The 13,639-nt window shown below is 36.4% G+C and overlaps 2 protein-coding genes and 1 long non-coding RNA gene across 17 annotated transcripts in view; 2 read left to right on the top strand and 1 right to left on the bottom strand.

Moving 5' to 3' along the window:
- Positions 1 to 13,639, top strand: part of CMSS1 (cms1 ribosomal small subunit homolog) — a 375,896-nt gene that overhangs the window by 59,017 nt on the left and 303,240 nt on the right. The window lies entirely within an intron of this gene.
- FILIP1L (filamin A interacting protein 1 like) overlaps positions 1 to 13,639 on the bottom strand; it is a 295,693-nt gene that overhangs the window by 51,800 nt on the left and 230,254 nt on the right. The gene's annotated exons all lie outside the window — the stretch shown is intronic.
- LOC144305389 (uncharacterized) lies at positions 14 to 2,661 on the top strand. The gene is made up of 3 exons (XR_013372426.1): positions 14 to 115; positions 1,755 to 1,928; positions 2,258 to 2,661. It is a non-coding gene; the product is annotated as an uncharacterized LOC144305389 (long non-coding RNA).

Genomic DNA, 13,639 nt, shown 5'->3' with positions numbered 1-13,639 from the left:
GTCAGCGCCGGGCGGCCTCGATCCCTTCGCAGCTCTTCTCCCTCCGGGGCTTTAAAGCTCCTGTGATTGCTCCAGATTCCTAAGTGCACATCCTGTTATTCTTCATTAAACTTCTGTAAATACATTTTTGTTACATTTGGAGGGGTTTGTTTCGTTTAGTTTTTTTGTTTTTTTTGGTTTTTTTTTTTTTTTTTTTTTGGTTGCATGGGGGGAGGCGGGAGAGGGAACCAGAAGCCTTTTTGTTTGTTTGTTTGGTGGGGTTTTTTGTTTTGTTTTGTTTTTTTGCTTTTTTTTTTCCCCCCCTTTGTAGACATCCCGGGAGTGATTTAGACTTCAAACCTTCTCTTTCCTTTTTGTAAGGAGTAGGGGTCCTCAGAGGATAGTATTTTATTTCCTGATGATGTAACTACCAAACAATTCTAAAAGTGATGATGGGAAGGCCAGATGAAATCTTACGTTTTTCAGTGTTTTTCTTGAAAGAACCTCCTAGTTCCTCATTTCTGCATGTCTGTGTTTTAACAAAAGTAGTTCAAACTAATGTTTATTTGGCAAAGGAAGTATTTATTAAAAAAAATAAATGTATTTTGCTCTACTTTCAAGACAGAGTATAAAAATAGAACTTCAGGACCAGTTTTAATCCACGTGTTCTCTTCTACCAGCAAAGACATGAGAAGAAAAAAGAAACTGATCAAATATGACTGAATTAAGCCTGTTACCATCTAGTATGGAGCAGATTCACTTTCATAAATTCTTTTACTGGGAAGTAAAAATTAGCCATCTAATTATTTTGCACATCAATGAGAGAAGTAATCTCTGAAGTCCTAGCCAACTAGATGAATCTGCTAAGTTAATTAGAGACGTGGCTGCCTTATTTGCAAGCTTTCAAATGAATTGAGTGGTTCTAATGACTTAGGTCTATTTAACTCTTTTTAAATAAACATTAAAATAAGATTGCTTCCAATTATGATATATCTATATGTTTATAGAATTATTGTTTTCATATGCTTTGTCAAACAGGAATAATGAAAATAGTTTGTTTCTTTTCCTTAGTGTGGAGTACAGAAAGGCTGGTAGCAGAGAATATATAGTTAGTGAAAATGGTGAAAAAAGGATACGGGGCACACAAACGTGTTATCCTCTTTGCTAAACTGTAGGCTCACTTTGACAGTCCTTCCAGATCATCCTCTACTGAGAAGCCTGCTAAACTTGTGCTTTTTATATATAGTGTTTTGAGAAGCTAATGCCATACCCTTCAACTGAGCTTAAAATTTAATATTTAATTTGCACTGTCATATTAACATTTTAGATACTGGTTTGTTAGTTTTGTTATTTTACCTTGTAGCTGTGAAGTATATTTGAATCTTTTTAGTCTTCTGTGCTTTGCCCTGTACTTATTAAACATGTCTTTGAGACTTTTATGCTATATTTGATTCATTACAAATGAAATAAAATGATTGTTGTGAAAGTTGCATTGATTCCTTACAAATGAAATAAAAGGATTGTTGTAAAAGTTGCAGAAATACCTGTATCTCAATTTCAAACTGGTAACAAAGTATCTTTACCCAAAGCCATCATTTTTGTAACTGGTTTTGCCTTTTTTTCCCCACTGATAGGTACAGAGGTGTCCTAACATTGGACATTAGCTTTTATTTCTTTCCCACATTTTTGTACTTATGCTTTGCGTTTACTTCTGTATTTTTGACTTCCCACTTCCACTGTTAAATATGTCAGCATTATTTCCTCCTTTTCTTTAGCTGCAGTAGCTGAAGAACAGAGAAGTTAAGTGGATATAACACTTGTCTGGGGTTATGAAGCAAGAGAAAAGAGAATTACACTCCTCCTCCTTGTGTGCCTTGCCTGGTGCTGTGTTAATCCCTGAACAGTGATCTCCAGCCCAGCTATGACTCAGCATTCAGACTGAGATCATGGTATATACCATTCTTCAGAAACCAATAATAACATTTGTTGAGCTTTTAGTTCATGCTAGTCACTGTGCTTAATGTTCTACAAGTACTACATCATTGACTAATACCATTGTAAGGTGGTATTAGTCACACTTTTCAGATGAAGAAACTCATTTGGAAGGGTAAAGGGCTTCACCAAGGTCATACTGCTAATAAAGTAACAAATATAGTGATTTGACCCAGAGTGTATATACAGCCTTAGTCTTCTCTTAATGATTTTCTCAGAATCTCTCAGAAGTGTTAGTAAAGAAGTGCTTGGATTTAGTTGAGAAGTTTCTATCTTTATTTTCCAGACTGAATGTTAAAGCAGGAAAATCAAGACTGACCTTTGCTGACCACCCGCCAGAGCCACCTGAATTATGCACTAAATAAATGACCATAGAGAAGTCATTTACATTGGAGACATCATGGATTTGTATATTGACCAAGACAACTTTTTTGAGGGTATTGGCAACATGTTTTGGTCTAATAAAATTAGATATTATGACAATTTTCTGACCGATGAAAGTCAAGGTTCTTGAGCCAGGGGAATCTTTATCCGACTCAAGAACACTCTGAATCTTGTATTGGAAACTCCAACCAGCCGTTGGTATTAAGTTCTACTGGCCACATGAGTCAACAAGTAAACTTTTATTTCCTTCCCCCTTCCTATGAACATTCTCGTTGAGATGTAATTTTTGTTTTCTTGACTTCTGACATATATTTATTAAAAGAATAGAGTTATGACTGCTGTGCTTCAGTCTTGGCTGAGAAAATTTTACTTCCTTTTTTACTGAAAATTTTATTGTCCAACTGCAATGTGTCCCTTCTGATTTAATAATCCAAAATTTCCTACAAATAAGTATAACTACAAATTTAAAACCTTTCTAGAATAAGTAATTTGAATTTATGATCTAAATCAGTAGTAGCTTTGTTATTTGGAAATGGTACAAAGAAATTTATCTTCCAATCTAATTGCTTTCTAATGAGGAAGAAGGGTTTATAGACAACAAGGGTAGAAACTAGGACATATCAATTTAATTGAATTATACGAATCACTTTTATTAGTCAAAAACAGTTGAATATCAGCGATTTCCTATGGCTCAAGCTAATTCTGGGAATTCGATGCAGTGACCACAGTAACCGATGTTATTAGCAATGTACACAATGTTGTTATATAACTGTTTAAAAATACCATTAACATGTTACTAAGCATGTCACAGCTGGTTTCTCTTTGTGAAGTGACTATTTCTTTCATGTCCTGTCTCCCTGCCTTTGTTTCTTCTTGTGACTGGCAAAGTCTTTAGTCGTCCAAATAAGTACAAGAAAAGCAGTATTCATAATTAACTGCACCTTTCTTATAGTTGCCCACAGTTTTCACTACTGCTTCTTTTCATCAGGGTGGTGTGCACTGCCCCCTGCAAGCTCTGCTGGAATTTATGGGATAGTAACACTAACTTTGAATGTGATATGTTTGCTCCTTTGCCTCTATAAAATAGTGTATGTGAAAACAGTATAACACGCAAAGGAAAACAATTCTTATCACAGGCATAGTCCTATATGAGAAGCTGAGCATAGTGGAGACAAATCCAGGATGGCACGGGGAAAGGCAGTTCGGCAGTCTTGCACTACATCAGGCTGCTGTTGGATTGGCCAGGGTGTGAGTCTTTGGCATTAAAGTATTCCACCTCAGGGAACACTTTAACACTAATATCTCACTGGCAGGTTCCTTGCAAAGCAACTTTGTGAGCCTTGTGCTAGCCTGCCCTGTGTCCAGGGCTCATCTCTCGTCTGCTGCTGCACAGCTGAAGAGGAAGGGACTGAGCATCACAGGTGGGCAGCTGGAGAATGTGGAGCCAAAAGGGAAGTCTGAGGGCAAAAGTACCTTCTCTCCAGGCCAAGAACAGTTTCCTTTTTTTTCTTTTTTTTTTCTTTTTAATAGCATTTTATTTTATTTTTTAAGTAGGCTCCATGCCCGACACAGGGCTTGAAATCACATCCCTGAGATCAAGAGGCCCACATTCTACCCACTGAGCTAGCCAGGCACCCTGAACGATCAGTTTTGTAACCTGTTCCTTTCACTCTTCTTTCTGTTGCCCACGTGTCTTCTTCCTAGTCTGCATGTGCGTAAGTGCCCGCCCAAAATCTGCCACGTCTCCGGGCAGCATAACACATGCATTGTGCACCCAGAGCCTTTCACCAACAGTTAATGGGCTTAGAGTAACACAGATTTGCACAGAGACCCTCTTGCTGCAACCCAAATCTCCTGTCCTCTGTAGTCCTTGAAGTTTCCAGAAGCCCTTCAACTATTCCTACACATACCTAAGCTGACTTAGATTTTAGAAAAGGGACGAATACCCTTGACAGCAAACTCAGGCTGTTTACAGCAACTGTGTCAGTGGTAATACAGCCGTAACACTAGAGAATAGGAAGCCTGTTATTAACACGACTTTTTGTGGCTTTAAAAATCAATTTTAGAATAGTTCGGTGCCCATGATCATTTGGAAAATGTGGAAAAGTAGAAAAGACATTTTACATCTAGTCCTACCACATGAATACTGCCAGCTATTAATTCAATATACAGTTGACCCTTAAACAGGTTGGGACTGCATGGGTCCACTTTTATGCAGACCTTTTACAGTGCAGTACTGTAAATGTATTTTCCTTATTTTATTAATTTTTTTTCTTTTTTTAAAGATTTTATTTATTTACTCCTGAGACACACATACACACACACACACACACACACACAGAGAAAGAGAGGTAGAGACACAGGCAGAGGGAGAAGCAGGCTCCATGCAGGGAGCCCGATGTGGGACTTGATCCCTGGTCTCTAGGATCACGCCCTGGACCGATGGCAGGCGCTAAACTGCTGAGCGACCCGGGCTGCCCAATTAATGTTTTTCTTTAGCATACTTTGTTATCAGAATATAATAACATATGTAATGCATATACAAAATATGTTAATTATTAATGTTATTAGTAGGGCTTCTGGTCAGTGGTAGGTTATTAGTAGTTAAGTTTTGGGGAGGCAAATTTATATGCAGGTTTTTGACTGCACAGGATATGGTGCCCCTAATCCCTACACTGTTCAAGGGCCAAACCATACTATGTTCCCTTTTAGTCTTTTCATAAACATTTATAAAACACTTTGTTTTCCCTATGTTTTCTCAGTACATACTATGGGCCAAGTATGTACTGTCTTTATATATTTTATCACGTTCAATGCTTTTCTGTAGACAGTGGGTCATTTAAAAGCATATATTAGCATATTGTCCCTAGAAATGGTGGTCACAAAGCCAACCCACTGCCTGCTGTCCCACGGACCATGCTATAGTTTTTGTTCCCCAACAAGTGAAGCATCAAAGTCTACGTTTAATAGAGACACTTCTGTTGATCCAGGAACCTCTTGTTCTTGGTTTACATGGGATGCTATGAGTTGGCTATGGGACTCCAGTGAGCATGCCAGTAGGTGAGCAGAATGACTTGGAGAGACTGAAGAATTGATAATATGACGCCACCATAAGATTATTAAATGGGAAGCTGGAAAACCCTGCTATTTAGGTCCAGTCCATTTGCTTATTTATTTCTGCAAACATTTTGTGTTTCCTTGGTAACTAATAATAGTTTTGAGAAACTGTTAAACTCACAAGTATTACTGCAGGAGTAAAAAAAATCCTCGAATCATAGAAATTAGAGACAGAAAAGACCTATTAGGTCATCTTTTTTGTCCCTTGCCAGTACAGATTGTTCTTAGTGCTTTGTCCAGTTTCTCTTTAAAGGGACCTTGTCAAATAGTTTGTACCCCATGTTTTTTTTTTAAGTAGTGCATTTTTAAAGAAAGTAGTTCAACAGAATATAATTGTGGAGCTTGATTTCAGGCTAAATATTTATAGAGAAAGACCTGTGGGTTCAAAGTACAGTTGGACAGTTTTTATTAGTTGGAAATCATTGGTATAGTTTAGGATTGTCATTGGAATAGTTGGCTAAGGGTGAAAAACAGATGGGTAGGTTGATTCTATGCGTTTTCTTTTATCACTGTAAATATAGCAACCCATGAGTATAAACTTTTAATCAAATAAACTTATGGAAATGGGTCTAGAAGGTCTGAAGAAATAAAGCATTTAGGAAGTAAAGTTAGAGTAAATGATTCATTCTAAGATATTTATAAGAGACATTTTATAATCTCCCTTCCTGTCCCCAGTGCTGCTTTGTCCATTATTTACAGTTAATTATTGCTTGATATGAAGATGGCTACTAACTCTAAAATCCCCTCCTTCAGTCAAGTAACTTCTTCCAAACCCCAAAAGGACAGAATAAAACTGTGTCATAGAGCAGTTACTGGTAGTGTTATAGAATAATGCTTCAATTCCCAGTATTATGGCTAAAGACATCTTCACTGGGAAAAATGATGAACAAATTAAGAAATAAGAAATGTGCTTTGAGTTTTATTTTGAAGGATAATTTTTTCATAAAAGCAGATTTTAGAGTGTAAAAGGCCTTAGACAATACCTACCCTACCTTTTTTTTTTTTAAAGATTTATTTATTTATTCATTCAGAGAGAGCAAAGAGAGAGGCAGAGACACAGGCAGAGGGAGAAGCAGGCTCCCTGCAGGAAGCCCGATGTGGGACTCGATCCCAGATCTCCAGGATCACACCCCAGGCTGCAGGCCGCGCTAAACCGCTGCACCACCGGGGCTGCCCGATACCTACTCTACTTAATGCTATCCCTTGTTCCTCCTTTTTAAATAGATGACATAATTGGAGCTCAGAGAGGTTAAAGGACTTGTCCTGAGGTCAAAAATAATTGGTGACCCAGCCAACTATGTTTTACAGGTCTGCATATCTCTTTTGGGAAATGTGAAAAATAAAAAAATAGTTTAATTAAACAGTATCATTAGAACTCTGAGAACATGTCTGAAATTACAATTAGTATTAGAATAGAATAATTTACTTAGGTTTATCCTAAGTACAGAAATAATTTGGAGTATTAATGAGCTAGTTTTCTATTTTATGGGTGAAAAATTGCAATATTTTTGTTGTATTTCTTTTAAATTGAAGACCTGTATATGGCTGGTAATCAACTTAAGCCACTAAGATTGGCCATGGGTTGACAACTCCAGCCAAAAATGTAATGGAAAGATCTGAACTTTTAATATTAATTCTGTGCTATCATTTAACACCATTGTCTTGCATGCTTACCAGATGGTCATTCTGTACATGAGAAATGCTATTACAACTTATGTCATTAGGCATTTACATCATGGAATACAGGTTGGAAGGGATGTCAGAAGCCTTATGTTCACCCTTAGACTGAATTCTCTCTTGAGTGAGAACTTCAACTTTCTTTCCAGGAGTTAGTGCTTGCACATCCAGTTGTCATTAGTCAGCACTAAATAGTTTCAGGGATTTTTTACTTTTCCAACAAGTCCATTCCATTCCAAACTGAAAACTGGCTTCCTCTAACTTCTACTGACTACTCCTGGTCTTTCCGGGGAGTCATATTGAATAAATACATTGCGTTGGCATGACAGCTTTTTAAAGGACAGCATTTGTCCTGAATCTTAAACTGTTCCTATTTTTATCATTTGAGTCTTTTCATACTCTGTTTCTACAAGTTTGGTGCTCGGAATGAACAAATTACTTCAGTATATCAGGATTATCTTTCCCTTTAGAGACTTTGTGTAAAGTCTTTTGCATTTTCTTAGCATTTTTAGGTAACCGCATCAGACTGCTGTGTCATTGAGCTTACTGATCATCAGCCTTCTAATGACCAACTACATACCTAAGTATTTTCATCATGTACTGCTTCTATAATACAAGTTAATCCCTTCTATCCTCTGCTGGTTTTGTTTGTATTACTCTTTGTTGTAATAATAACAACAATAGATGACATATTTAATGTTTAATGAGTGCCATGCAATATATGCTTTACATTTATTATGTGGATCAGAGTTGATTTACATAATGACCTTGTAGGATAGGTGACTGAGGAACAGAGAGATTAAGTAACCTGTCTAATATCACAGAGCTAATAAATAGTGGCACCAGGGTTTGAATTGTAGATTGATTTTAGCACACTCTGGTAGAAATCATATTCAGTGTCTTGTAGTAGGATTTGAACTTAGGGTATAAACACTATCACACAGCGGCATAGAACTTTTTATCTCTCTTATCTGCCACCTAGTTCATTGGGCTTGTACTATGGGATGATGGGGCAAAATCTGGTTAGCTTCCCTAATCTTATAGTTCATATAAATGAAAGCCATATTGTGTAATATTCTGTTCAGGGATACCCAGGTAGGGCAGAGCTCAGGCCAGAATATGGTGTCTTTTCTATTACAGAACTCTCAAGTATTTTTGCTTTGTACAATTTTCTCTCTCCTTTCCTCCTCTTTCCTTCCTTCCTTCCTTCCTTCCTTCCTTCCTTCCTTCCTTCCTTCCGTCTTCCTCTCTAATTATTTATGGCACTATAAACATTAAAGCAACAATAATAACATTAATAGAAACCACATTGAAAGGATCACTTAAAATCCTGTCATACCATGTTTTAAATTTTTTTCATTTATTGCCAACTTTTGAATCTGTAAGTTCTTTATTTTTTTATATTGACATAAATGTAAGTCTTTTATCAAATATATTCTCAATCCTCTGATTTAAGTTTCACATCTCAAGTATGCCACTTATATAAAGAAGATCCAGGGAATGAGAAAGGAAAGGAAAAGAATTGCTGCCATTTATTGAGAGACCACTATGTGCCAGTCACTCTACCTTGCCCTCTGTCTTGATATCTCAAACATCTTTCTTGCTTTTTGAGATTTTGTATGAAGGCTAGCACAATACCTTGCTCTGAGCAGACATTCCATAAACCTGATGAATGAGAATGAATAGAAGAGAGTGTTTGGGATTCAGCAGGAGAAAAAGAGGTAATGATCATTGCCTGACTACTTCCATTCACTGACTCATTGACTGTTAGCTTTTGTTTCATTTTTATAAGCCACTTATTTCACAGCTCCATTGAGAGAAATACATGTGCAGGATGCTATGGGATGCTATTTACAGTGATAAATATTGTCCTTGTACTTTTAAATCAAGTGAATATTAAGTCTTGACCTAAAAACTGTTCGTTCTTTCATTTAATCAAGTTTCTTTAATTCCCTTGACTATAAATGTTATTTGCTAAGGAAATTTCCCCTTGGGGGTATATTTAACCATGCAAATGGGAAAAACTTTGTCATGATACTACTCTGACAGCCCAAGGACTTGAGGAATAAAAACTTTCAAGAGCAGAGTCCCTTCTCAAGCAATCAACTCTGGCCAAGTCCCTTCTCAAGCAATCAGCTCTGGCCTACCAGTGACTTCTTGGTAAATCATAACTTAAAATACTGCTGATTTCTTTTTAAACATAATCAATTCTAATGAATACTTCTCCAGTTGAGTTTTAAAACACACAGAACCGACTTTCAATTACTCCAGGTGGTTACTGCCCTAGTGATGCCAGAATGTTTATGTCCCAACCCACTATTTAGCACTGGAAAACTTATATTGATTCTCAGTGACCTCAAATTTACCTGAGATTTGTTTTCAAGTGCTGATGTACTCTGATAAGATAGACAGAAGTACAGGCTTATCATATGGTTGATTGTTAATTTGTGCCATTACTGTACTGTGCCATTTAGAGTGTGCTATAAATTAGTTTTTCAGGGATCCCTGGGTGGCGCAGCGGTTTGGCGCCTACCTTTGGCCCAGGGCGCGATCCTGGAGACCCGGGATCGAGTCCCATGTCAGGCTCCCGGTGCATGGAGCCTGCTTCTCCCTCTGCCTGTGTCTCTGCCTCTCTCTCTCTCTCTGTATGACTACCATAAATAAATAATAAAAATAAATAAATAAATTAGTTTTTCAGTAAATCTTCTAATTATCTTATAAATAACCCAATGACATTTCATCATCTTACTTTTTGCAGAAATTCAGAATTCTTTGTTAAATACAAGGGTTTAAAATTTAGCAGGGATTGATAGACTTACATTTGGCATTTCTTTCTTTTTTAAAGTATGTAATAGACTCAAAATAGGAAGTGGCTTAGGTCTCACTTCACCTCAGAGGTGCTGACTTTTGATTAAAATCAGTCTCCATCCATGCATGCAACTATGCATCCATCTATCCATCCATCCATTTGTCCTTTATGGCTATCATTTACTAAAAACCTATGGAACAGATGTCTGACTCTCTTTTTCTTTTTTCCCTCCTCCTTGCTCAATGCACACACATGCATTACACATGTACACATGTAGGCTTTCATGTACACTTGCCAACAATTACAAGAGGAAATGAAAAACAGTGGAACTCAACTGTTTAGATCAGAAATGGGAATCTCTTTCCCGAAGGCTAAGTGGAATATCTTCTCATCTAGTCATGGTGACCTTCAATAACTAATAGTACTTTCTGTGCATGAGAATTATCAGTCATTTATGCCAATATATTAGTAGTAGGATGGGTAAGAGGATGATTGGCATTGATGCATGGCTTCCACAGGTACAACATTTAAAAATTTTTATGCTCTTGAGAAGATAAAAAAACTTGTATTTTCCAATTAGGTAGTGCCAATGAAAAAATAATATTAAAATTCCTGGAGGGAAAAAAGCACCTTTGTTCATAATATTTGTTTATTATAATGTAATTAAATAGGTAGAAAAAAATATTTTCCCTTCTTAATTGAAAGAGGTGGACTATTCAAAGGGAATATAAAAAAATATTTTTTTTTTTGCTGTGTGTGTGTGTGTGTGTGTGGTGATTTATAGTTATACAAGAGTTAGGCCTAGGCTGCATCTACTATGTTCTTTCAAGAGGCACTCAATGACTATTTCTGAACATCTTCTGTGTCTATTTATGACTATCCTGAATTCATGGCAAGGGAGGCAGAGAGTATAAAGCATAACCCTACCCAGATTTTGATGGGTACATAAACAAATGAACAAAAGCCAAAAACCAATTAACATCAAGTTAAGATGCTGAATTTGGTGAAGGAAGAATTTTTGTTTAAGTATTAGTTAAGCCTAGAAATATCTGGGAGGTCTTCATAACAGAAGTTAAAGTTCATCTAGACCTTGAAGGGTAATGAAAGAATTCCAGGAAGAAGAATGGCAGAGCAAAGGAAGTCATTGAATGATGTCACTGATTGGCTTTTGTAGAGCAGGGCTGACCGTCTAAGGGCAGTTGTGCAAGTAGTAGACATTGCAGCCCCAGAGGAGAGGGTGATCACATAAGATGGAGCCAGACTATAAATGGGTCTTACAATTCAAGCAGCATGGTTTGAATTCCAACTTAATATTATAGACAACAAGGTGCCATTGGCAGCTTTTGAGCAGTTGAGTGATATATTGAAGACAGTTTTAAATGAATCATGACATTATTAGTTCTTTTTTCAGTTGTATATTGAAGTGTAATATATAAATATAAATATATAATAGAAACAGAAGTGCTCCAATCTTGTCATATATTAATGCTTCCTTTAGGTACAGTCTTTGGAGAAGTGAGGGTGTGGAGCAGCCTTTATTGAAAAATTTTAAAGGTCTTCTCTGAAAATCAAAATAAAGTAGATCTATGATGTTTTAATTAAATAAGATAATTTATTTTAGTCTTATTAAATATTAGGATGGGTGTTCAAATAATGGCTCTCTTGAGCCATCAACTTGACAAGTAATTATAATTTATCGAAGATTCTTCCCAGAAAAAAAGTCGGCAATTGGGTAGGGGTCTTCCAAGGCTACTTATATCTCACACACATACACAAAAACTCTGAATATGACTGACTGACTGAATAGGTGGATTTGTTTGTTTGTTTGTTCGTTCATTTTAATGATGTTCTTTGCAGAGGTGCCTGTGTGAACCATTACTAAAAATGGAGGGAGGATCTTTGTTTTAGGTATACCTTCTTAACTACTTAGCTATCAGCCATTTTATTTGCTGATTGTGGATGATAAAGTGTAGAAAAGAATCTTCCCAGAATGCTTTTTATTGAAACAGACACTTTTTCATTTTCTAAGGAAAGAAATTTTGATTGTTTTCTTTGGGTCAGTTTCAGTATTTCATAAATTTTATTATTTAGAATAGCTGTGCTAAGAACTGTAGTTTGTCCCCACTACCTCATGATTTTATTAGACTTTCATTTTTTCTCTTGGGTCATGATTTTTTTAGAATTGCTTCTTAATTTTTAAACATGTATTTTTGGGTAGAGGGAGCGATCTTTATATCACTCATTACATTATGGTCGGAAAATATAGTCCATGTGTTATCTACCTTTTGAAGTTTTTAAGATCTGCTTTATGGTCTCACTGGGTGGTTAGTTTTTATACAAGTTTCCCTATGTGCTTGAAAAGTGTAGTGTGTATTCTGTAGGAGTTAAGAAGAACGTTTTCTGTGTAGATAAAGCTTACTTATTGTGTTGTTAGAATCTTCTACAACCTGACTGATTTTTGGCTGCTTGATGTATTAATGCCTATGAGAGGTGTGTTATAATCCTCCACTATGGTGATGGATTAGTCTCTCTTTGTGTTTCTGTCAATTCTTGCTTTACTGAGACTGTATTTTTAGATGCAAGTAAGTTCACACTATTTCTCAGAAATGGAATTTCTTCATATTATATAATGGCTTTGTAGGTCTATCTACCTTAAAGTCCTTTTTGTCTCCTATTAGCATAGCTGTGTAACCTTTCTTTTGGTTAGTAGTTGTCTAATGATATCTTTTTTCCAACCTCTTTTCAGTTTCACTATATTCTTATGTTCCAGTGAGTCACTTTTAAACAGCATGCAGTTGGGAATTATTACAGTTAGAATTGTTTTAGTCCAGTGTGACGATCTTTGTCTTTTAACATAGCTATGTAGTTTATATTACAGTGATTATTGATTTATTTGGATTTACTTTTGCTGACTTATCTGATGGTTCCATTTTTTTTAAAGATTTATTTATTTATGATAGACAGAGAGAGAGAGAGAGAGAGAGAGAGGCAGAGACACAGGAGGAGGGAGAAGCAGGCTCCATGCCAGGAGCCCGATGTGGGACTCGATCCCGGGACTCCAGGATCGCGCCCCGGGCCAAAGGCAGACGCTAAACCGCTGAGCCACCCAGGGATCCCCTGGTTCCATTTTTTTACCACCTTTTTTTTTTTTTTTTTTCTGCTGCTGCTGTATTTATTTCTTAGCTTCTTTTGAATTTTATTTTTATGTATTTTCTCCTTCTCTACTTTGGAATTTACACGCTATTCCTATCCTATTAAGAATTAATTAGCCTATAAATTCTGCCTCACAAGTTAAATTATCAGTCTAAAGCTGATCAGCATTTTAATCCTCCAAAAGCATTGTTTCAGAACACTAACTCTGAGTATACCCTCCCAATTTATATATTACTTGTCGTATGTTGTCTTATATTTTGATTTTTTCTTTTAATCCACAAGGTGGATTATCATCATCTATTGTTATTTTAGATGCACCAATGTTTAGATGCACCAACATATTTACCACTTTCTTTCTTTGTCATTCCTTCTTTTATTCAGACTTCCATCTGGGATCACTTTCCTTCAATCTGAATGCATACTTTTGAAGTTCCTTTAGTGGAAGTCTGCTCTTTCTGCTTATTTGAATGTGTTTATTTTACCCTTGTTCTTAGAAAGATTTTTACTGAGTGGAGACTTGTAGGTTGA

The sequence above is a fragment of the Canis aureus genome, chromosome 35 (assembly GCF_053574225.1).
Source record: "Canis aureus isolate CA01 chromosome 35, VMU_Caureus_v.1.0, whole genome shotgun sequence".
NCBI lineage: Eukaryota > Metazoa > Chordata > Mammalia > Carnivora > Canidae > Canis > Canis aureus.
The sequence above is the reverse complement of the archived record's forward strand: the minus strand, read 5'-3'. Positions and strand labels throughout refer to the sequence as shown.